A 26,546-nucleotide genomic window follows, 5' to 3' on the forward strand; every position below is an offset into this window, starting at 1 on the left:
GATACCTAAATTTCTGTTGGGCACCTGATTGCTGCTAATTAACATTAGTGCCATTGGCAGCGTCTAAAATGCCATTTACCGCAGGTGCCCAAATTTCCTGTTTACAAAATGAGGCTCTAGGCAAGGTAATAGCTTTGGCTCCCACATACGGTCCTTTTGATTATTGAGTTGAAGAGGGTCCGAAAAGGTGGCAACTGGGCCCATGTACAGTATACCCACTAGGCGCCAGGCATCTGCCTACTTTGTAAAACAATGTACAGTGTTGAGCAACTGTTTAAAGTAAAAGGTCAGCTGCAGATTTTTCCAGTCTAGGTTGCCTTGTGAACGATTCTGCTCTCTACAGAAGATGATGGCCCTACAGCGAACCGGAGGCAGAGAAATTGGGCGTATATGAGAAGTGGACAAATCTGGTGCCGACATTCACCATAATGTTAAATATTGGCTATTGGGCACAAAACTGCATGATTTGAGCGCCAGGTGCTGCGCCCGTAAAACCAACATTTTTCATTTTCAGAATTAGTGGTTTGAAAAATATTGTTATGAAATTCTTTATTACAATTACCATTTTTGTAAATTATCATTTTAACTTTTCAACATTTTTATATTCTACTTTTTTTTTAAATCATTTTTACATTCGTTCTCAGAATCATAATTTCATGGCAGTCTTAGACCAAGAGGGTCTTAGACCAGTTAGGCACCACTGGGGGCAGGGGGGGTCTTAGGGTTAGGCACCACCGGGGGTTGGGGGGTTCTTAGGTTTAGGCACCACAAGGGGGGTCTTAGGTTTAGGCACCACCAGGGAGGTCTTAGGTTTAGGCACCACCAGGGAGGTCTTAGGGTTAGGCACCACAAGGGGGGTCTTAGGTTTAGGCACCACAAGGGGGGTCTTAGGTTTAGGCACCACCAGGGAGGTCTTAGGGTTAGGCACCACAAGGGGGGGTCTTAGGGTTAGGCACCACTAGCAGGTCTTATGTTTAGACACCACCAGGGGGGTCTTAGGGTCATGCATCGGTAGAGGGAGGATTCTGTGTGAGAGTAGGGTTAGGTTTAGTGGTAGTAAAATATCAGTAATATTTGTTGGCTACATGTAAGGCGTACACACCATTACACCTAAAATATATAGCTTTGGAATACTTACAATCAATAAAAATCACTTTAGAAACAATTTCTAATTTGTATTTTGAAGCTTTAATTATGGCACATATCTTTTGTAGGAAGATAGAGAATGTAGACAAACCAGCCTTATTTCTTTATTAAGCCCAGTAGTCATATATATAGTTCTGTCCCAGATGATACCATCCAGAGATTGTCAAAGGTCTCTGAATTCTGTAAATTTCCATGGATTCAAAAGGCTGAGCCTTAAACCTTTGCTTGGGAAAAAGCAATTTATCAGAAGAATAAAAACATGATATAATGATTAACAGGAATCGCGGATAAAAATAAACGAGGTTTATTAAACTCATTAATCAAGGAGTCTGCTCAAGAGTTTGCTGGCATTTAAATCCTGGTACAATGCATAGTACTTCATTCACTACATACAACCAACCCAACAACATGACCGACTGCACGACCAAGCGATTGCACAACTTGTATTTTCCGAGCAGTGCCAATCAACTTATTTACATACAGTGCGTGCAAGAGGAAATACAGACTGCCGACATGGCCGCATTCTAAACACGTACAAGTCATTCAAATGACTTTTATGTGACATCACTGCAACAGTCGAGTGAGTTGATCCGCCGGTTGGGTCAGGCAAACCACCTGTTATCAGTCGCTTGTTTAGTCGTTTGTCACACATACACATGCTTAACTATCGTCCAACATACCAAGTTTGGATGATAGTTGGGGGGAAAATTTGCACGTTTGTGCAAGCCTTCAAATATATTTGACAAGAGCCATTCTTGTATTCTTGTAACGATTGTGGAATTATCTCTGTGGTCAGCGCACAAGATGTGTGCTGACACTGCGGAAGTCCTCCACAAGCGTATAAAACGACAGAACCCAGCTTTGGTGCAATGCACCTGTAGAGAGAAAGTGAGCACAGAGACAGAATGTATGTGTGTCCACCAATCTAGTCGCCACCCGGCGACGGTGAACACACAACAGCGAAAACCAAGTGGGAACGCAATCGCTAGAGTGGCGATTGCCAACAGTGACACAAGACCGAGTAAAAAAAAGCACAAGTGTAGCAAGAAAGACACAGCAAATAACAATGATCAGAACGCCAAGGAAAATAACAAACGCACTCGCTAAGCGCGGTCGCCGCACGAAAAGCGCAACAGCGACAACGCTTGCTAATGGCGCGGTCTCCGCACGAAAAGTGCAACAGAGACAAAGCACGCCAACCCTATCTAACCAATGAACACGAAAACGAATAGAGAACGCGAACGCTTGCTAAACGGTTACCTCACCGAGCCTACAGCAAGCGTTCGTTCCAGACAAGACAGACAGAAGGAGCAACCAGTAGCAACCGCTGCTCTGGCTTGCACCCCTAAGACAGAGTACAGAAGGACCACTGCCATTACCACTAGGGCGAATGCGATCCCAACAGACAGAACCATTTCCTGTCGACCGCCGCTGGCGACAAGACAATCGCAACAGATAGACAATACAAGGCAATACAGATAATTACAACCTGACTACGCTAGAAGGAATGCCTAGTGCACTCCCAAGGAATTACTCTAAGATAAACTTAGCAAACGATAGCAAAGGCTGAGACTCCAGGTAAGTTAGCAGGAACAAACCATCATGACCAGCAGGGAATTCTGGGAAGAAATGGATTTATACTGCAAGCCATCAAGGAAGCAGCTAAGCAATTTGCATGACAAGTAGATGCAAATTCCTCACCAGCAGAGCAACTTTGAAACTTGCAGAGTAAAGACAGGTCTCTTTTCCAGAGACCTGCAGCACTCAGATCTAAAAAATGGTCAAACAGCTGTCTGCCTGTGCAGACAGCAGTGCAGATCATTACAATTCTGCTTTAAGCGGCCCCAAACTTTAGCATAGCACACAATGCAGATACTGATCTGCTAGTGTCTTCATATAATATAATAAAGATTAGAGTGTGCAGTGGAGCACCTTATCCCAATCCTTCTCTTTGGCTACTTTGCACCTCTACGTGTTTGAGGCCCCACTGATTACTTCTACGTATTCTCTGTGTTGTTGTCTTCCAGCCTTGGTCTACCTATCTACTGTCAATATGAGACTCCCAGAAGGCATTTTGTAACCACAGGAACCAGAGAAGCAGGGACTCAGTGGTTCAATGAAGGAGCGATAGTAAGGCTAGCCCTCACCTGTGTATTCTGCTTATTCTGCTACATAGTTCCCTGTATGGGGGGAGGGGGTGAAATCAGGAAAACAGGGGCAAGAAAAGGAACAAGGAAGGTACAGCTGGAGGAAGAAAGGTGGAGACACCAGCAGCCTGGAGGAGAAAAAGGAACAGAAGTGGTGATGGGACTAGTCTGGAAAGAAAAGTGCCCGGGGAACCAGGCAGGGCTGACAGGGGAACCAGTGTTCAAACAGGGGTGATAGTAGTAAGGTCCCCTCTGTTTCTGAGTCAACCAAATTTGGTACAACACTTGTCATGGGTGGGGGAATCATGATGACCCCTAGCAGATGCGTTTTCAATGGATGAAGTGTAAAGGGGTACGAATGTTGGATGGTCCCATAAAAGTTTTTCTGTAGTGCCCTGTGATTTGTAGTTACACCCCTGCTAGGGAGACAAAAAAGACAAATACTGTGCTGAATAGGGAGAAGGTTTAAAACAGTTGGTCTATGAAGGCTAAAAATATTCTGTAAAATTGACACCTATTTTCCCTGCAGACTAGGGATTTTTTTTACTCGATTTTTTTCACTTAAAGAGACTCCGTAACAAAAATTGCATCCTGTTTTTTATCATCCTACAAGTTCCAAAAGCTATTCTAATGTGTTCTGGCTTACTGCAGCACTTTCTGCTATCACAGTCTCTGTAATAAATCAATGCATCTTTCCCTTGTCAGACTTGTCAGCCTGTGTCTGGAAGGCTGCCAAGTTCTTCAGTGTTGTGGTTCTGCTATGAATTCCCCCTTCCAGGCCCCTCTATGCACACTGCCTGTGTATTATTTAGATTAGAGCAGCTTCTCTCTTCCCTCTTATCTTTTACAAGCTGGATAAATTGTCCTCTGAGCTGGCTGGGCTTTCACATACTGAAGAATTACAGACAAGGGCAAAGCTGTTTGCAGGAGAAAAAAGAGCAGCCTGAAACTTCAGTGCATGAGAACTGCAGGGAGAATGAAACACACAAATGATCTCTTGAGATTCAAAAGGAAGGCTGTATACAGCCTGCTTGTGTATGGTTGTATTTTCTATGTGCGGACATACAGTACATCAACCTACTTCCTGTTTTGGTGGCTATTTTGTTTGTTTATAAACAAACTTTTAAAAACTGTTTTTAACCACTTTTAATGCGGCGAGGAGTGGCGAAGTTGTGACAGAGGGTAATAGGAGATGTCCCCTAACGCACTGGTATGTTTACTTTTGTGCGATTTTAACAATACAGATTCTCTTTAAAGTGAACCTAAAGCCGATCAAAAAAAATGAGATTAACTCACCTGGGGCTTCCCTCAGCCCCCTGCAGCCGATCGGTGCCCTCGCAGCTCCGCTCCGATGCCTCTGCACACCTGGATGTTCGGGTTCGGGCCGAACAGGCCGAACATGGGCCAGATGTTCGGCATGTTCGGCCCGAACGCCGAACTCAATGGGAGTCAATGGGACCCCCGAACATGCCCATTTTGGGGGCCCTATGGGGTCGCAGGCATAAGGGGGGAGCATGCCCCGGTCGCGGGGGGGGTCGGAAATTCCCCCCACCCCCTCCGCTAGCGCTCCCCCCTCCGCCCGCTTCCCCATAAAAAAAGTTTAAAGCAAGTTCAATAGTACCTGGGCTGGTGGCACTGGCTGGCAGTGGAGTGAGGAGGAGGAGGAGTCCGAGTAGCAGAGTGACGTTGAGGCCGGGCAGCGGGCGGTTCAGCGCTAGTACCCTTGTGGTACTTCCGCCCTTTCTCTGACCTCACGTCCTCTGCGTGATGACGCATACGAGGACGTGAGGTCAGAGAAAGGGCGGAAGTACCACAAGGGTACTAGCGCTGAACCGCCCGCTGCCCGGCCTCAACGTCACTCTGCTACTCGGACTCCTCCTCCTCCTCACTCCACTGCCAGCCAGTGCCACCAGGTACTATTGAACTTGCTTTAAACTTTTTGTATGGGGAAGCGGGCAGAGGGGGGAGCGCTAGCGGAGGGGGTGGGGGGAATTTCCGACCCCCCCCGCGATCGGGGCATGCTCCCCCCTTATGCCTGCGACCCCATGGGGGCAGTATTCGGCCGAACAGGGCCCTGTTCGGCCGAACAGGGGCCCTGTTCGGCCATGCATTCAGCAGTTCGGCGAACCCCGAACAGTTTGGCCGAACACCACCAGGTGTTCGGCCGAACTCGAACATCACCCGAACAGGGTGATGTTCTGCAGAACCCGAACAGTGGCGAACACTGTTCGCCCAACACTACTCTGCACTTGCCGGCGAACACTTCCGGTTTGGCCGTCACCGGCCGACAGGCATGGGAACGCGAGTGATTGTTCGCGTTCCCAGCCTGTATATCGCCCCCTATGCTGCTATTGCGACCTCCTGGCCGCAATAGCAGCATAGGGGGCGATATACAGGCTGGGAACGCGAACAATCACTCGCGTTCCCATGCCTGTGGGCCGGTGACGGCGAAACCGGAAGTCGTCGCAGGCGGGTCCAGAGGCATCGGAGCGGAGCTGCGAGGGCACCGATCGGCTGCAGGGGGATGAGGGAAGCCCCAGGTAAGTTAATCTCATTTTTTTTGATCGGCTTTAGGTTTACTTTAAAGAGAGTCTGAAGCTGATTTGAAAAAAAACAAACAAACAAAAAAAACAGATACTCACCAACAGATACTTACCTAAGGAGAGGGAAGGCTCTGGGTCCTATATAGAGGCTTCCCGTTCTCCTCCTGATGTCCTAATTTCCCCACAGGCTCCCACGTTAGCAGTCCATGACAGTTCGGTCATGGACTGCTGCTCTCTTCCACTTAGGATGGTTTTGGCAGTCTTTGGAAGCACCCAGGCTTTCGAAGACAGGCCGCTGCACTATACTGCACACATGCGAGCGCCTTCTCTCGTGCACTCGCGTGTGCGCAGTACAGAGCTGCCCGAGTGCTTCCAAAGATTGCCAAAGACTCCCGCAGCAGGAGATTCAAACGGAGGAGCCTGCAGGGGTAAGAGGACATCAGTAGGAGAACAGGAAGGCTCTATAGGACCCAGAGCTTTCCTTCTCCTTGGGTGAGTATCTTTTTTTCATTTAAAATCCGTTTCAAACTCACTTTTAAAATGGGGAGGACACATTTTTTTCAGGGTCCCTTACTACTAAATTATCATGCAAGTCAAAAGTGGCCCCAAAGCTTCCTTAGCTAATGCGTTTTAGACTTTGCTTCCGATCAGCTGTCAGGCTCGAGAAACAGTTGCAGAGGCTTCACATAACACAGAGAAAGTTACACTGCAAGCAAGGGACCCTGGAATAAAAGTTCTGTGTTTCTTTAGTTTGAGACTCGTATTTATATTAGCCATGTGCTCGGGGAACAGCTGTCCCTCATCTGTGCAAAAACGCTTTGCTCCACGCTGTATTAGCAACTGACAAAGATTTACAATGGCATGATATAATCCCGGGGCTTCCTGGGGTGTTGAAAGTGGACCTCTGCCTTTGTAAGGGCTGGAACCCACAGGAGCGCTTTTGGCAGCGTTTTGGCAGCACTGCGATACGCTAGCAGTTTGCCAAAACGCTGGGCTAATGTTAACGGATGGGGCAACTTCCACAGGAGCGTTTGCGTTTCCCAGAAACGCAAACGCAGGACCTGCAGCATTTTGGGAGCGTTAACGCTTCAATGTAAAGTATTGAAACGCTACCAGAAACGCTCAGCAAAACCTAAACTGAGCGGTTTTGCTAGCGTTTTGCGGTTCAGCACACTGTAACAAAATTAAAAATAATTCACAGGACCAATCAGGATAAAAACGCAAAACGCTACGCACCCGCTGGGCAAAAAAATACAATGTTGCAAAACACAACCAAAAACGCGCATGAATCCGCTTGCAAACCGCTCAGACAAAACGCTAGCGGTTGCGTTTTGCGTTTGCTGATTTCAGTGGGTTCCAGGCCTAAGGTTTTTCCACAATATGGGCAAGATCAGCTGAAAAACGTACAGCTTCAATAAATTAGATTGTTGGTTAGATTACAATGTGCGGGACAGAGAGCAAAGCTCTCTGTCTTCTCGTGGGTCTCTGAGGTCAGATGTTCTATAGTTCTGACAAATCTGATTTTCTGAACTACCTCCTGAATGATGGTTAGGAGAAATTATGGAGAAGATAGTGTTCAGCTTGATCAGCTGATAGGTTTGTAAGGTTCTGTTTTGCTGGTCATGATCATGTGTTAAATCAGGTCATCACAGCGAATCACAACCTTACAAATGTATCAGCTGATCAAATGGATCACATGCTTTTCCATGAGTTCTCCTAAGCATGCCATCCCTAGTCCTCTGTACTTTTTTTTCTTTTCTTGTTTGTTTTTAGGGTTGTCTTTGCAAAAATGTCTCAGAAAGTTAGGAGGTGTGTATGACTAAAACACGACCTGCAACAACTCGGTATTGTAACCCGTTTCAGACGATCATTATAAGTTATCACCGTTTTTAATAGCCTGAGTGATTTCTTCCCATCCGTCAGTCATTTAGCTTTTATTTGTATATTGCCTCCAATCTCCGCCACTAGGCAACAACAAAATAAGCTTTAAACTTTCAATGCTCCGCTGCGGTATACCATCAACATTCTCACCCTACGTAATTCATTCTTTATCGCCGTCTATAAAAAAGCCCCCAAAACACACACAAGAAACATTTGCTCTTTCTTATTTCCAGTTTGTGAGAGATAAAGCCACAGCGGGTGAGAGAGGGAACACTTCGCGCCTGTGGTTGTATGCTCAACATGTTGTTAGGTATTGGAAATATGTGATTGATTCCCCATGCAAAAACGCAGGATCTTGTAAATCACTTAACAAGCCACAGTGACTGCTAGACTCTCCTCCACCCTTTGGAGCCTAGTAGAATGTGTGGCATTTGTCCTGATTTTCTTCTTAATTCACCACATCCTTCATGAACAAAAATAAAAAATAAAAAATATTTTTCAGAGGCTTAATTTTATGTCTTTACTTATTTCAGGATGTTCCCTGTAAGTGCGGTAAGAGAAAAAAAATGGGTTGTACATGCCTCGGTTGCTTTCAGCCTCATAAAATTGCACCAGTGAATAATTTTAAACTAATCGGTCCAATAGGAAATACAATGCCGCTTTTATGTGGTTGTCTGTCTCAGAAGTACCTCATCTCAGTCTTGGCGTAATGGACAGAAAAAAAAAATAATGTCTGCTCGAGTGTGGTTTGAAAGGAATGCATCAACATAGGGACAGAACAGGTTTTGAGGCCAGGGTCCAAGTTTAGCAGGTGCTGCTGGTGTTTTACTTACACATAAATGATTTGTTGAGATGTAACTCCACTTTATTATAACAGTTTCTTATAACACCAGTGTTTCTCAACAAAATTATTATTATTATTGATTTATAAAGCGCCAACATATTCTGTGGCGCTGTGCAAAGTAAGAGACAAACAAGGGATGCATAATAATACAGACAATGGTATACACCAAATATAGACACTGGCACATAATACAGAACTGGTAGACATGGTAATTACTGTAACTAATGTAACATAATTACAAGCCCTGTCCTTACGAGCTAACAATCTAAAGGAATGGGGGGGTGGGGGGGCAGGGGGACAAGAGGTGGGGTAGTGTACAATATGCATACCTAGAGGTTGTGTGTTTTAGGTTATATAGTAAGTAGTATAACTTAACCAGAGTTAAAGAGGGAATGGCTTAAGTTAGAGTATATGCTTGTCCGAAAAACGTGAGTTTTGAGAGAGTGTTTAAAGAGACATCAGCGTAATAGTATTCTGTGGCACAATGTGATACTGTAGAGGCTATTCACATAAGTTGACGATGTGGCGGACCAGATACAGCAGTGGCACCCCTATAAGGCTGCCGACAGCCCCCCAGCTCGGCAGCTGTTGCCTCATTGGTGGCTGCTGAACTGGGGGCAGGCCATGGCCACGCAGGCAGAGGTTTCCAAACACCTTCGTCAGACTTCTGGAAACATGGCCCCCACCACACTGCCGAGGAGGAGGGGTGGAGCATCACCTGCAAGCTGCAGATGTCGGATAAGGTGAGTATTTGATCAGGTGATATAATGAATTGATTGTGTAGTACGGATAATTACTAGAACATTGGTTGCAAAAAAAAATATTCTCATATTTTTATTTTCAGTTATAAAGCTTTTTTTTTTATAACATTGCATCATTCTCTAATATTTGCAATTTACACCCTACTCAGCATTCTAAATGTTTTTACAGAACAGGCAGTGAAATTTTGACCTGTCCTGAACTGTTCTCTGCAAAAGAAAAAAACAATACAGTTGAGATAAAAACCATCAGACGTCAGAGCTCTCTGCGACTTTGAAAGTCGTAGAGCTCAATGGCTATTTGCATAGATAAAACCTGGAGTTTCCTGTACTGGAAATACATATTAGACTTATGTCTCTGCTCCTAATGCTTTATTTCTTAGCTGTACTACGCAAACAATTCATTATATCATCATTTTTTTCTTCTTCAGTGACCCTTCATAGATTTCAAAGGATGGAGAGTGCTAGATGTGTTTTGGAAGTACATTCCAGAGGAGGGGTGAAGTACATGAGAAATCTTGTATATGTAAATGCGAGGAGGTGATTCTAGAGGAGGATAAAAGGTTGTGTGCAGAACGATTGGGTTGGTATCAGGAAACTAGTGAGGAGATGAAAAGGGGAGAGAGATTTGTCGAGAGCTTCGTAGGTTAAGGTGAAGAGTTTGAAATGGATCCTCTGGTTATTTGACTGCCACTAATAGGTCCCAGGTTAGATTCCGAGCCAGAACACTGTCAACAAGAAGTGTGTATGTTCTACCTTTCTTCCCATGAGGCTCCTTTTGGGCATTCAGTTTCCTTTAACTACCTAATGATTGCGTCACGCCAACGGGCGTGAACGGGGCGGCAGCCCCAGGACCGCCTAATGCCAATTGGGGCCGGCTACTGCAGGAGATCGTGCGCAGGCTGCGCGCGCATCTCCAGCTTGGGAGGCGAAGCTCCGCCCCACCTTCAGTCTCCGAGCTGCGATTACTATGCAAATGAATATGTACCAAAGTTATATTACATGGTTTTAGGCATATTTACCAGAAACTGATGAAGATGTAAGCAAGCGGCCCTCTTGTGGTCTTTTTGGTAAGCTAAAGTGAAGAGAGGTCAAAGAAGGTGGCAAGTGGGCTTCTTGACACCCACTAGGCCCCAGGCATCTTCCTGGGTTGCCTGGTGGACGATTCTGCTCTGATATTTACTCATGTCCTTAGAGGTATTTACCGGGATCAGTGAATAATGGCGCACAGTGCCTATGCATAGAAATGGCGCCGCATTAAAAAGATACGCTTATCGCTATTTATCGTTAGTACTGCATAATAATGGCGCCCAGGGAAAAAAGAAGAAAAACGGCACACACTAACGTTATTTATCAATAGTGGCACACACTAACGTTATTTATCAATAGTGGCACACACTAACGTTATTTATCAATAGTGGCACACACTAACGTTATTTATCAATAGCGCCCTACATAAGCCAAACTGCAGAAGTTATTTAACTGCAAAATGATGAATGGATTTAATGTAACACTGTCAAGGTTAGGGTTAGGCACCACCAGGGGGGTCTTAGGGTTAGGCACCACCAGGGGGGTGGTTAGGGTTAGGCACCACCAGGGGGGTGGTTAGGGTTAGGCACCACCAGGGGTGTGGTTAGGGTTAGGCACCACCAGGGGTGTGGTTAGGGTTAGGCACCACCAGGGGGGTGGTTAGGGTTAGGCACCACCAGGGGGGTGGTTAGGGTTAGGCACCACCAGGGGGGTGGTTAGGGTTAGGCACCACCAGGGGGGGGTTAGGGTTAGGCACCACCAGGGGGTTTAGGGGTTAGGGATAGGTACAGAGAGGGTTCTGTGTGTTAACGCTAAATAACAATAAGGCTTTAACGCTAAATAACAATAAGGCTTTAACGCTAAATAACAATAAGGCTTTAACGTTAAATAGCGATAAGCGGCAAACGGATTAGCGGCAACACTGTGCGCCATTATTCACAGGCGCCATTTTCAGATGGGATGCGTATTTACCAGTGTGTCCATGCACAAATCCTTGCACACATCTACCCCAACATCACTGATTATTAAAAAAAATACTACTATATCCGTTTTTTTCTGTTTGTAGCAGAGTCATGGCCCAGTGGGCCAGGAGATGATGATAGACTATCCACCCCCTCTCTGCAATTTTTTTCTAGTTTAAACCTCCCCATGCCCTGTTAATATTGGCCAGGTGGTCAGGTGCTTTGCCAACTGGATTTCTGGTAAATCCCATTCATAAGAAAATGTATCAGAGAACAAAAAGACCCCAAGGCAGATGTTTAACCACTTGAGGACCTAGGGCTTTCTACCCCTTAAGGACCGGCCACTTTTTTTCCATTCAGACCACTGCAGCTTTCACGGTTTATTGCTCGCTCATACAACCTACCACCTAAATGAATTTTGTCCCCTTTTCTTGTCACTAATAAAGCTTTCTTTTGGTGCTATTTGATTGCTCCTGCGATTTTTACTTTTTATTATATTCATCAAAAAAGACATGAATTTTGGCAAAAAAATGATTTTTTTAACTTTCTGTGCTGACATTTTTCAAATAAAGTAAAATTTCTGTATACATGCAGCGCGAAAAATGTGGACAAACATGTTTTTGATAAAAAAAAAACCATTCAGTGTATATTTATTGGTTTGGGTAAAAGTTATAGCGTTTACAAACTATGGTGCAAAAAGTGAATTTTCCCATTTTCAAGCATCTCTGACTTTTCTGACCCCCTGTCATGTTTCATGAGGGGCTAGAATTCCAGGATAGTATAAATACCCCCCAAATGACCCCATTTTGGAAAGAAGACATCCCAAAGTATTCACTGAGAGGCATAGTGAGTTCATAGAAGATATTATTTTTTGTCACAAGTAAGCGGAAAATGACACTTTGTGAGGAAAAAAAAAAAAAAAAAAAAGTTTCCATTTCTTCTAACTTGCGACAAAAAAAAATGAAATCTGCCACGGACTCACCATGCCCCTCTCTGAATACCTTGAAGGGTCTACTTTCCAAAATGGGGTCATTTGTGGGGTGTGTTTACTGTCCTGACATTTTGGGGGGTGCTAAATTGTAAGCACCCCTGTAAAGCCTAAAGGTGCTCATTGGACTTTGGACCCCTTAGCGCAGTTAGGCTGCAAAAAAGTGCCACACATGTGGTATTGCCGTACTCAGGAGAAGTAGTATAATGTGTTTTGGGGTGTATTTTTACACATACCCATGCTGGGTGGGAGAAATATCTCTGTAAATGACAATTTGTTAATTTTTTTTACACACAATTGTCCATTTACAGAGATCTTTCTCCCACTCAGCATGGGTATGTGTAAAAATACACCACAAAACACATTATACTACTTCTCCTGAGTACGGCGATACCATATGTTTGGCACTTTTTTGCACCCTAACTGCGCTAAAGGGCCCAAAGTCCAATGAGTACCTTTAGGATTTCACAGGTCATTTTGAGAAATTTCGTTTCAAGACTACTCCTCACGGTTTAGTGCCCCTAAAATGCCAGGGCAGTATAGGAACCCCACAAATGACCCCATTTTAGAAAGAAGACACCCCAAGGTATTCCGTTAGGAGTATGGTGAGTTCATAGAAGATTTTATTTTTTGTCAAAAGTTAGCGGAAAATGACACTTTGTGAAAAAACACAATTAAAATCAATTTCCGCTAACTTGTGACAAAAAATAAAATCTTCTATGAACTCGCCATACTACTAACGGAATACCTTGGGGTGTCTTCTTTCTAAAATGGGGTCATTTGTGGGGTTCCTATACTGCCCTGACATTTAAGGGGCCCTAAACCGTGAGGAGTAGTCTTGAAACGAAATTTCTCAAAATGACCTGTGAAATCCTAAAGGTACTCATTGGACTTTGGGCCCTTTAGCGCAGTTAGGGTGCAAAAAAGTGCCACACATGTGGTATCGCCGTACTCGGGAGAAGTAGTACAATGTGTTTTGGGGTGTATTTTTACACATACCCATGCTGGGTGGGAGAAATAACTCTGTAAATGGACAATTGTGTGTAAAAAAATCAAAAGATTGTCATTTACAGAGGTATTTCTCCCACCCAGCATGAGTATGTGTAAAAATACACCCCAAAACACATTATACTACTTCTCCCGAGTACGGCAATACCACATGTGTGGCACTTTTTTGCACCCTAACTGCGCTAAAGGGCCCAAAGTCCAATGAGTACCTTTAGGATTTCACAGGTCATTTTTGTTTCAAGACTACTCCTCACGGTTTAGGGCCCCTAAAATGCCAGGGCAGTATAGGAACCCCACTAATGACCCCATTTTACAAAGAAGACACCCCAAGGTATTCCGTTAGGAGTATGGTGAGTTCATAGAAGATTTTATTTTTTGCCACAAGTTAGCGGAAATTGATTTGAATTGTTTTTCTTCACAAAGTGTCATATTCCGCTAACTTGTGACAAAAAATAAAATCTTCTATGAACTCACCATACTCCTAAAGGAATACCTTTGGGTGTCTCCTTTCTAGAATGGGGTCATTTGTGGGGTTCCTATACTGCCCTGGCATTTTAGGGGCCCTAAACCGCGAGGAGTAGTCTTGAAACTAAATGTCGCAAAATGACCTGTGAAATCCTAAAGGTACTCATTGGACTTTGGGCCCCTTAGCGCACTTAGGGTGTAAAAAAGTGCCACACATGTGGTACCGCCGTACTCAGGAGAAGTAGTATAATGTGTTTTGTGGTGTATTTTTACACATACCCATGCTGGGTGGTAGAAATATCTCTGTACATGACAATTGTTTGATTTTTTTTACACACAATTGTCCATTTACAGAGAGATTTCTCCCACCCAGCATGGGTATGTGTAAAAATACACCCCAAAACACATTATACTACTTCTCCTGAGTACGGTGATACCACATGTGTGACACTTTTTTTGCAGCCTAGGTGCGCTAAGGGGCCCAACGTCCTATTCACAGGTCATTTTGAGGCATTTGTTTTCTAGACTACTCCTCACGGTTTAGGGCCCCTAAAATGCCAGGGCAGTATAGGAACCCCACAAGTGACCCCATTTTAGAAAGAAGACACCCCAAGGTATTCCATTAGGTGTATGGCGAGGTCATCAAAGATTTTATTTTTAGTCACAAGTTAGTGAAAAATGACACTTTGTGAAAAAAACCCAATAAAAATCAATTTCCGCTAACTTTTGACAAAAAATAAAATCTTCTATGAACTCGTCATACACCTAACAGAATACCTTGGGGTGTCTTTTTTCTAAAATGGGGTCACTTGTGGGGTTCCTATACCGCCCTGGCATTTTACGGGCCCAAAACCGTGAGTAGTCTGGAAACCAAATGTCTCAAAATGACTGTTCAGGGGTATAAGCATCTGCACATTTTGATGACAGGTGGTCTATGAGGGGCCGAATTTTGTGGAACCGGTCATAAGCAGGGTGGCCTTTTAGATGACAGGTTGTATTGGGCCTGATCTGATGGATAGGAGTGCTAGGGGGGTGACAGGAGGTGATTGATGGGTGTCTCAGGGGGTGATTAGAGGGGAAAATAGATGCACTCAATGCACTGGGGAGGTGATCAGAAGGGGGTCTGAGGGGTATCTGAGGGTTTGGCCGAGTGATCAGGAGCCCACACGGGGCAAATTAGGGCCTGATCTGATGGGTAGGTGTGCTAGGGGGTGAGAGGTAGTGACAGGAGGTGATTGATGGGTGTCTCAAGGTGTGATTAGTGGGGGGAATAGATGCAAGTAATGCAATGGCGAGGTGATCAGGGCTGGGGTCTGAGGGTGTGGGCGGGTGATTGGGTGCCCTAGGGGCAGATGGGGGTCTAATCTGATGGGTAGCAGTGACAGGGGGTGATTGATGGGTAATTAGTGGGTGTTTAGAGGAGAGAACAGATGCAATGCACTTGGGAGGTGATCTGACTGCGGGTCTGCAGGCGATCGGATGGTGTGGGTGGGTGATCAGATTGCCCGCAAGGGGCAGGTTAGGGGCTGATTGATGGGTGGCAGTGACAGGGGGTGACAGGGGGTGATTGATGGGTGATAGGTGATTGGCAGGTGATTGACAGGTGATCAGTGGGTTATTACAGGGAAGAACAGATGTAATTAATGCACTGGCGAATTGATAAGGGGGGGTCAGAGGGCAATCTGAGCGTGTTGGCGGGTGATTGGGTGCCCGCAAGGGGCAGATTAGGGTCTGATCTGATAGGTAAAAGTGACAGGTGGTGATAGGGGGTGATTGATGGGTAATTAGTGGGTGTTTAGAGGAGAGAATAGATGTAAACAATGGATTTGGGAGGTGATCTGATGTCGGATCTGCGGGCGATCTATTGGTGTGGGTGGGTGATCAAATTGCCCGCAAGGGGCAGGTTAGGGGCTGATTGATGGGTGGCAGTGACAGGGGGTGACAGGGGGTGATTGATGGGTGATAGGTGATTGGCAGGTGATTGACAGGTGATCAGTGGGTTATTACAGGGAAGAACAGATGTAATTAATGCACTGGCAAATTGATAAGGGGGGGTCAGAGGGCAATCTGAGCGTGTTGGCGGGTGATTGGGTGCCCGCAAGGGGCAGATTAGGGTCTGATCTGATAGGTAAAAGTGACAGGTGGTGATAGGGGGTGATTGATGGGTAATTAGTGGGTGTTTAGAGGAGAGAATAGATGTAAACAATGGATTTGGGAGGTGATCTGATGTCGGATCTGCGGGCGATCTATTGGTGTGGGTGGGTGATCAAATTGCCCGCAAGGGGCAGGTTAGGGGCTGATTGATGGGTGGCAGTGACAGGGGGTGACAGGGGGTGATTGATGGGTGATAGGTGATTGGCAGGTGATTGACAGGTGATCAGTGGATTATTACAGGGAAGACCAGATGTAATTAATGCACTGGCGAATTGATAAGGGGGGGAGGGGGGGTCTGAGGGCAATCTGAGCGTGTGGGCGGGTGATTGGGTGCCCGCAAGGGGCAGATTAGGGTCTGATCTGATAGGTAACAGTGACAGGTGGTGATAGGGGGTGATTGATGGGTAATTAGTGGGTGTTTAGAGGAGAGAATAGATGTAAACAATGGATTTGGGAGGTGATCTGATGTCGGATCTGCGGGCGATCTATTGGTGTGGGTGGGTGATCAGATTGCCCGCAAGGGGCAGGTTAGGGGCTGATTGATGGGTGGCAGTGACAGGGGGTGACAGGGGGTGATTGATGGGTGATAAGTGATTGGCAGGTGATCAGTGGGTTATTACAGGGAAGAACAGATGTAATTAATGCACTGGCGAATTGATAAGGGGGGGTCAGAGGGCAATCTGAGCGTGTTGGCGGGTGATTGGGTGCCCGCAAGGGGCAGATTAGGGTCTGATCTGATAGGTAAAAGTGACAGGTGGTGATAGGGGGTGATTGATGGGTGATTGATGGGTAATTAGTGGGTGTTTAGAGGAGAGAATAGATGTAAACAATGGATTTGGGAGGTGATCTGATGTCGGATCTGCGGGCGATCTATTGGTGTGGGTGGGTGATCAGATTGCCCGCAAGGGGCAGGTTAGGGGCTGATTGTTGGGTGGCAGTGACAGGGGGTGATTGATGGGTGATTGATGGGTGATTGATGGGTGATTGACAGGTGATTGACAGGTTATCAGGGGGGATACATGCATACAGTACACAGGGGGGGGGGGGGGTCTGGGGGGGGTCCTGGGGAGAATCTGAGGGGTGGGGGGTGATCAGGAGGGGGCAGGGGGGGAGATAAAAAAAAAATAGCGTTGATAGATAGTGACAGGGAGTGATTGATGGGCTATTAGGGGGGTGATTGGGTGCAAACAGGGGTCTGGGGGGTGGGCAGGGGGGGGTCTGAGGGGTGCTGTGGGCGATCAGTGGGCGGGGGGGGCAGATCAGTGTGTTTGGGTGCAGACTAGGGTGGCTGCAGCCTGCCCTGGTGGTCCCTCCGACACTGGGACCACCAGGGCAGGAGGCAGCCTGTATAATACACTTTGTATACATTACAAAGTGTATTATACACTTTGTAGCGGCGATCGCGGGGTTAACATCCCGCCGGCGCTTCCGTATGGCCGGCGGGATGTTACGGCGGGTGGGCGGAGCCAGTTGCCGGGGGAAGCGCGCGTCATCAATGACGCGATCGCTCCCCCGGCATAGGAAAAGGACGCAACGCCCTAAGGCGTATTGCGGTCCTTAAGGCATCCACTTTGCCGCCGCCCATGGGCTGTGGGCGGTCGGCAAGTGGTTAAGGGGGATTTTATGTTTGTGTCATTATATCATATCAGATGGGATTTACTTTTCCATTTTTATCCTCTCCCACAAATTATTCCATTTATTCCTCTCCCACGATTCTCATTTCTTGCATTTAATGTCTCCTAATTTCCTCTTAATTTTATCATTTCTATAGTTGCGTGTGGTCCGGTGCGAGTCATGAAAGAATCCGAAGATATAAGAACAAAAATTGTTTCGGTAATTCCTTTATTATTAATATTGATTTATAAAGCACCAGCAGATTCCAGTACCTTCAATAACTAACTGTGCAAGATTTCCTTGCACGCTTTCAAAACTTGAAGTTTCTTCTTCAGGCATTATACTTAACTTAAAGTTTAAAAAGCTTCCAAGGAAATCTTGTGCAGTGGGTCATTAAAGGGTAACTGTCGGGCATATAATAAAAAGTCAATTCTTTATTTGTATCTGGTGAACAAGTAATAAGGATGCTAACCTGGCAATCCAAAAGTTAAAATCACTATTACTTTTCTTGTTGATAAATTATCATTCCCCAGTTTACCTGACTCTTATTTGGTACACACAAAATTTGGTACACAAAAAGGAAGTTGCAGGGCATGCTGGGTTGTCCTTTTTTGCTTCTCTATTTCCCCTAAGACTTAACTAATGCAGCCTGATTGGCAGAAGCCTCTTTCCATTCTGTTTTCTCCTCCACACCTCTGTTCCTCTCTGATTGGCCAATATTTCTCATGCTGAGACAATGCACTTTCTATAGTGAAGGGCGGGCAAATCAGGCAGAGGAGAGTAGGGCAGGAAATGACATCAGGATTGGCTTCAAATTAGCCACACTTAAAATGGGAAATGCTAAGGAGGTGTAAACGATTGTGGAACTTTCTCCGTGAGCAGCGCACAACGCGTGCGCTGACACGGCGGAAATCCTCCACAAGCGTATATTTGCAGGCACCCAGCAAAAGGTGCTACGCACCTGTAGAGGGAAAATTCCTGTCAGCAGATGGCGCTGTGGAGTGCAGAGGATCCAATCCTCTGTACCTCCACAAATGCCAGACAGGAATTGTACGAAGCGCAGAACGCAATCGCAAGAGAGGCGATTGCGAATGAGATGAGCAAAGGGACAGGTTGTATGTGTGTGCGCCAACCTAGTCGCCACCCCGCGACAGTGCACACACAACAGCAGATATGAAACAGGAACGTGATTGCGAGAGGTGCGATCGCCAGACGTGACACAAGGCAGATCAGGACAGAATACGAGGTCAGCAAAGGCACAGCAAATAACACAATGAGGAGATACGGAAAATAACAAACGCTAGCTAACCGCGAACACCGCACTCATTCGCAACAGTGCACGCGGTTATGCGCGGTCTCCACGTGATAAGCACAATAGAGACAAGCACGCCTAACTAACCATCGACAGACAAACATGAAACAGAGGACGCGAATGCTTGCTTAACGGTTACCTCACCGAGCCTCCAGCAAGCGTCCGTAGCAGACAAGACAGACACACGAAAACAGGGACAAGCGAGAGATAGGATCCACAGCACTAGCGAAAGTGGCTAGCGCGATCCAGGTACAGAGTAGCAGAACAGAAGGATCCACAGCACTAGCAAAAGTGGCTAGCGCGATCCCAGGAGACAGAACAGAAGAGATAGCTGGTAGCAACCGCTGCACCAGCTATACTCCAAGAACAGAGATCAGAACCATTTCCTGTCGACCACCGCTGGGACAGGACAACAGCAACAGAACAAACAAACAGATAAACAATCCTAACTGCACTTATGGAATCTGCCTAGCACAGTTTCCAGGAATTACTCTAAGCTGATCTTCAAACCAAGAGCATGGCCGACACTCTCCAGAGTGTTTCACAGGAAGACTCCTTATGAACAGCCAAGCATTGTGGGAAAGACATAGTACTTATAGTACACGCCTCCAATTAATGCCGCCAGGCAATTTGCATGACAACGTATGCAAATTCTTCTGCAAGCACAAGCTGCAAAACTGACAGAAGCTCTTCTTTCCAGAGTCCTGCAGCATGCAAACCTAAACAATGGTCAAGAAGCTGCCTGCCTGCACAGGCAGCTGAGCAGATCATCACAGGAGCAGTGTTGCCAACTCATCCCTTTAATTACTGACACATCTAAGTTATACAGGTTCTGGGGCTATTTGCACATAATCAGTGCCTTAACTGCATCTACCTAGCCACAAAACCTGTATAATTCATATGTGTCAGTAATTAAAGGGATGAGTTGGCAACACTGCACAGGAGCATTTTCTCTTTTTTTTTTTTACTGTAGAAAAATCACTAAAATCAAAACATTGCAAGTGGACAGTGCAATACATGTGTTATGTAAGAAGAGAAAGTATTTATCTATATATATATATATATATATATATATATATATATATATATATATATATATATATATATATATATATATATATATATATATATATATATATGTATGTATATGTATATGTGTGTGTGTGTTTGTGTTTGTGTTTGTGTGTTCGTGTGTGTTTTTCTGAGATAGTATAGCTCCTCTTTAACGGTATCACCTAAAAAAACTTTTGTTGTTATGTCTTCTTCAGATCATTTCTGCAGTTATCTATAATTGTAAATTCTGGTTATTATCAATAAGTAGCTTCCAGTGGGCTAGAGGAATGTATTTTTCTCATCCCCGTTAAAGGATACCCAAAGTCACATGTGACATGATGAGATAGACATGTGTATGTACAGTGCCAAGCACACTAACTATGCCGTGTTCCTTTTTTTTTCTTTCTCTTCCTGAAAGAGTTAAATATCAGGTATGTAAGTGGCTGACTCAGTCCTGACTCAGACAGGAAGTGACTACAGTGTGACCCTCACTGATAAGAAATTCCAATTATAAAACCCAATCTTGTGCAGTAGGTCATTAAAGTGTAACTGTCGGGCATATAATAAAAAGTCAATTCTGTATTTTTATCTGGTAAACAAGTAATAAGGATGCTAACCTGGCAATCCAAAAGGTAAAATCACTATTACTTATCTTGTTGATAAATTATCATTCCCCAGTTTACCTGACTCTTATTTGGTACACACAAAATTTGGTACACAAAAACAATCCTCAACCCTTCCTTGGTCCTCTCTTGCTTCTTTTTGACCGTGCCCATGCACAACAACACCCTGCAGTAAATATGCCAACTACAGCTCTGCCATGTTTTCTTATGCGGTTTCGGCACTCTCGGCTTCAAGCAGTCTTTGCCATGGTTCTCCATTCTCCGTCCACATTCCAGAATCCCTATAAAGGGACTTTGCAACTTCCAAAAGAAATATATACTCCTTTTAAGCCAATTTCTAAGTGTTGGGATTTTAATTGAGTGCCAGTAAGCAGGTTTTAAGCTTCCTGCACAAACTGTGGCGACGTAAAGAAAATCGAAGTCACCGTTTTTCTACAGCTCATGCGGAAATAGAACCAAAAAGTGCCATTATAATAACTAACTAAAGGTTTCCCAGATATAAATAAACAAGTTTTAAATTTGACCAAACAGGTTAAAACGGCTCACATTCCCACCACAAGTGCAATATGGTACCCATATCATTTTCACAAAGTTATTGGGTTGATTGAATGTCATTTAATGACAGTATTTAGAATCAGAATCAGAACCAGAGCTGCATAATATGTTGGCGCTTTATAAATACATTAAATAAATAAAATAAATAATTAAAATACATTTATTTGGCCACTTACAAGGAATTTGACTTGGCAGCTGATTAACAGACACAAACAAAACAATACAAGGACAGACAGTATATATATTACAAGTCAAGGACAGTATGTAAGTTATAGTGGCAGTGAACAGGATGAGAAGTGTTCATTTTCAGCTCTGTGCTGAAAGCTTTCAAGTCTTATAAGATCTAGTGTGGTTCTGTGTTAAAGGAAAGTTAAACCAGACCTGAATCGAAGAAAGTTTTATACATACCTGGGGCTTCCTATCGCTCCCACGCTGCTGTCCTCCGCTGTCTGCAGCTCCAGTACCGGGTCCCGTCACTTCTGTCAGTCGCGGCCAGTCTGACGTAAGAGGAGTGCGCTCTTTGCGTATCTCTCCAGCAGTAGTGATGTCGTCGAATGGTTCCCGAACCGTTCGCCAGCGAACCCCTCACCCTGTACTACTTCCGGGTCGTAGTACGGCTGCGCTGGGCCGGCGGTGCGCGTCCTTGATCGCGCGCCTGTTGCCGGGCACTTTCTGCGCATGTGCGTGACGTCATGAGTGACGTCACGCTCATGCACAGAGGGTGCGCAGAGAGTGCCCGGCAACAGGCGTGTGATCAAAGACGCGCACCACCGGCCCAGCGCAGCCGTACTACTACGGGTCATAGCGACCCGGAAGTAGTACAGCCACATAGAGATTCGCGGGCGAACTGTTAGATCACATCTCTATCCAGCTGCCACTGGATAGATACATAGAGGGCGCATTTCTCCTGCGTAGACTGGCCCCGACTGGCTGAAGTGATGGGACCCGGTACCGGAGCTGCAGACAACGGAGGATGGTGGTTTGGGAGCGATCCGAGCGGAAGGGGTGGGAGGAAGCCCCAGGATAGGTATGTATAAAACTTTTTCTTCGATTCAGCTTTGGTACACTTTAAGCATTGCTACCGCCTGATGGTAGAAGATGTTCCTGTGCATGGAAGTTTTAGTTGCGACTGACCAGAATCTTAAACCTGTAGGCAAGAGCTGGAAGATGGAGTGAGCAGGGTGGGAGGGGTCTGAGGCAATCTTCGTTGCTCTTGTTCTGCATCTGTTAACGTAAAGATCCTGCAGGGAAGGTAAGCTACAGCCAATGATCCTTTCCACTGCTCAGCTGATGCGCTGTAGTCTCACTTTTTCTAGTACTGAGCAAGAGCCAAACCATACATTTAGATATCAATGCCACCAAAAAAATCATGTAAAATTTTCTAAAACTGTATAACTAGCACTTTTTGGTTTAAATATATTTGTGTTTCAATATCATTGTCCATTTTAAAGAGAACCCAAGGTGGGGTTCTGACAATAATACATACAGAGGCTGGGTCTGCCTATACAGCCCAGCCTCTGTTGCTATCCAGATCCCCCTAAGCCCCCTCTGGGCTCTGCGATCACCCATAAATCACAGCTGCGCTGTGCCGGCTGTGTTTACCTGTGTATTGTCAGTCTCGGCTCTTCCCCCCCCCCCCCCCGCTTCTGCATAGCTCCGGTCCCCGCCCGCGTCCCTTCCCTCCAATCAACGGGGAGGGAAGGGACGCGGGCAGGGATCGGAACTATGCAGGAGGCGGGGGGGAACAGCAAACTGACAGTACAGAGGTAAACACAGCCGGCTGTGACACGCTGCGTGTCGGCAGCGAGGCTGTGATTTATGAGTGATCGCAGAGTGCAAGGGGGGCTTAAGGGGGATCTGGATAGCAACAGAGACTGGGCTGTATAGGCAGACCCAGCCTCTGTATGCGGATTTCATTGTCAGAACCCCACCTCAGGTTCTCTTTAACAGAGCGCTCATCAGATATTAATAGATGGCTGATTGATAATGATTGCAAGTAGTCTTGATAAAGTGGATTTTAAGATGCAATGCTTCTAGAATAGTTGATTAAAGTGTTTCATAGAATGCCTCATTTTACAGTAATTATTTAAATAGCATACAGTATATAATGATTATTCAGATTTATTCTCCAGTAATCAAGCTCAGAGATGCAATTCTTGTACTCATTTATTGAAGGGTTAATAAATTGCTGCCTGGTCTATTAACCCATTCATCTGCTTACCTAGCTTCTCCATCCCACTACTCTTCAGATTATAAGCTTGCAAGGGCAGGTTCTCCTTAATGTTTTTTGTTTCAGTGTTTTTTATTACTGTATCTGAAATGAACATGTATCTGTATTGCTAGATGTTCTTATACTATGCATGAACTACTGTATATACATATGTTGTCTTTTTGTTGTTGTTGGATGTTCTAATTGTACTGTGTATGTACTTAGAGATGAGCGTAATGACCTAATTACGAATTTCCGAAATTTCGCGAAATTACTACAATTACGATTTTAGCAGTAATTGAAATTTCGTAATTTTCGCAAATTACGCAAATTTTCGTAATTACGATTACGAAATTTAGTATTTTAAAATTTGCAAAGGTTTCTATCCCTCTAGATGCCTAAAATGAATAACCAACCCTCCTCCTCCTCCTCTCTCTCTCTCTCTCTCTCTCTCTCTCTCTCTCTCTCTCTCTCTCTCTCCAGAGATTTGTAGTATTTCAAAACCATACTCACATTCATGACATGTCCAGGGATTAAACCCAGGGCCAAACCACATGGAAGACAGCTATGCTCACCACCATACCACCAAACACACACTAAATAAACTGCTAACCTAAATCTTACTTGTAGACAGTCATATGAGACACATGCTGGGTGCAGGGCTTTGTGATTGGACCATGCGATAGAGTGAGGTGCAAAAATGAAATCATGCCTAGCAGAGGATGGTTTCACAGTGCTAAATGCTAGGCTGGCTGTGGTGCAATTGGTTAGTGTGTCTGGCTGGTAACAGCAAGGTTACAGGTTCAATTCCATCCAGGCATGTCTTTTCCTTTTGCGTTCAACAGTTGTCCAAACAGAGCCAACAGAGCCCCAGATAGCCATGTAGAGTTAGGTTCACAGCTAGCCTGGCTGTGGTGCAATTGGTTAGTGTGTCTGGCTGGTAACAGCAAGGTTACAGGTTCGATTCCATCCAGGCATGTCTTTTCCTTTTGCGTTCAACAGTTGTCCAAACAGAGCCAACAGAGCCCCAGATAGCCATGTAGAGTTAGGTCACAGCTAGCCTGGCTGTGGTGCAATTGGTTAGTGTGTCTGGCTGGTAACAGCAAGGTTACAGGTTCGATTCCATCCAGGCATGTCTTTTCCTTTTGCGTTCAACAGTTGTCCAAACAGAGCCAACAGAGCCCCAGATAGCCATGTAGAGTTAGGTCACAGCTAGCCTGGCTGTGGTGCAATTGGTTAGTGTGTCTGCTGGTAACAGCAAGGTTACAGGTTTGATTCCATCCAGGCATGTCTTTTCCTTTTGCGTGCGCGCGCTGCGCCATTGAACCCCATGGGGTATTTTGCGTGGCGTAAAACTTTACGCATGCAAAACTTTGTGCTCGGTGTTTGGACAACTGTTGAACTCAAAAGGAAAAGACATGCCTGGATGGAATCGAACCTGTACCTTGCTGTTACCAGCCAGACACACTAACCAATTGCACCACAGCCAGGCTAGCTGTGACCTAACTCTACATGGCTATCTGGGGCTCTGTTGGCTCTGTTTGGACAACTGTTGAACGCAAAAGGAAAAGACATGCCTGGATGGAATCGAACCTGTAACCTTGCTGTTACCAGCCAGACGCACTAACAATTGCACCACAGCCAGCCTAGCATTTAGCATTGTGAAACCATTCCTCTGCTAGGCATGATTTCATTTTTGCACCTCACTCTATCGCATGGTCCATGGTCCAATCACAAAGCCCTGCACCCAGCATGTGTCTCATATGACTGTCTACAAGTAAGATTTAGGTTAGCAGTCTATTTAGTGTGTGTTTGGTGGTATGGTGGTGAGCATAGCTGTCTTCCATGTGGTTGGCCTGGGTTTGATCCCTGGACATGTCATGAATGTGAGTATGGTTTTGAATACTACAAATCTCTGGAGAGAGAGAGAGAGAGAGAGAGAGAGAGAGAGAGAGAGGAGGAGGAGGAGGAGGAGGAGGAGGAGGAGGAGGAGGAGGAGGAGGAGGAGGAGGAGGAGGAGGAGGAGGAGGAGGAGGAGGAGGAGGAGGAGGAGGAGGAGGAGGAGGAGGAGGAGGAGGAGGAGGAGGAGGAGGAGGAGGAGGAGAGGAGGAGGCTGTGCTATTCATTTTAGGCATCTAGAGGGAAAGAAACCCTTAAAAAGTAAAATTTCGGTTGGAGACACGAAATTCGCCATTACGGAAGTGAAATTTCGATTACGAAATTGTAAATTACGATTTGAAAATTAATTACGAAATTACGAATTTGGGTCGTAATGTTAAATTTCGCATTCGTAATAAAAGCAGTTCGAAATTTCGAAAATTTCAGCTCATCTCTATATGTACTCTCTGGCCCCATTTGCAAATCACCTTTTCTCCTGGAGTTTTCTCCTAGGAGATAATGTTCATCTTGTATTTAAAATAATTGTTCAGCACTTTGCAGTTGAAAAAAGTACCAAGTAGGTGAAAAAAGTCCCATTAACATTATTTTAAGTATTTCCTTGCTTGCTGGTGGTTTGAAAGGCATTTTATTGACAAGTTTTAAAAATATCATCTAGGAGAAAACGTAATAGAAAAAGTGAATTGCATATGGTCACTTGACAGGCAGCCTATTGGGCCAAAGTGCGGGGATCTCGTCCTACAAAGTGAATCAACCCCCAAGTCAGCTAGCTAATTGTACAAGCTGTTAGTCGGTATTTCTCCTGTCTGGCTCACAGGGAAATTGCTGATGTTGCTGAAACCCAAGAGAAACTGAAGATGTGTCTGACACTTCTGCTGCTGCAGGATCAACTGTATACATATCACCAATGCAACAAGGACGTGAGCCCTCTGCTGCGCATGCGCACTGTGCCAGTTTAAAACATATTGTACGGCTCTCACAGAATTACATTTTAAATATGTGGCGTTTAGATTCTTGACCCCTGCTCCAGAAAGTCAGGGCCAAAGCTCATTTCGGCTGTGCTGCAGCCCCACAAGCATGTCCACGCCTGCGCAACAGCACAAAGCCACTCGGCACAAGCCACTCTGGCTTACTGCACAGGTATAGCCATGCTTGCACATGCTCAGTATGGCTGTGCCTAAATAGGGGTGTGGCCCCACCCCTCCAGTGGGAGACCAGAGGATGGCGTGGGAAAACCTTTATAGGATTCAGAGGCTTGCCTCTTCTTAGATAAGAATGCTTTTCTTAAAGGTTGCTTAAAAAACACAATAATTTGGCCTCCAGCAATCGCTGGAAGCCTGTAACTATCTGCTAGTGTGG

The sequence above is a fragment of the Hyperolius riggenbachi genome, chromosome 1 (genome assembly GCF_040937935.1).
Source record: "Hyperolius riggenbachi isolate aHypRig1 chromosome 1, aHypRig1.pri, whole genome shotgun sequence".
Lineage (NCBI taxonomy): Eukaryota > Metazoa > Chordata > Amphibia > Anura > Hyperoliidae > Hyperolius > Hyperolius riggenbachi.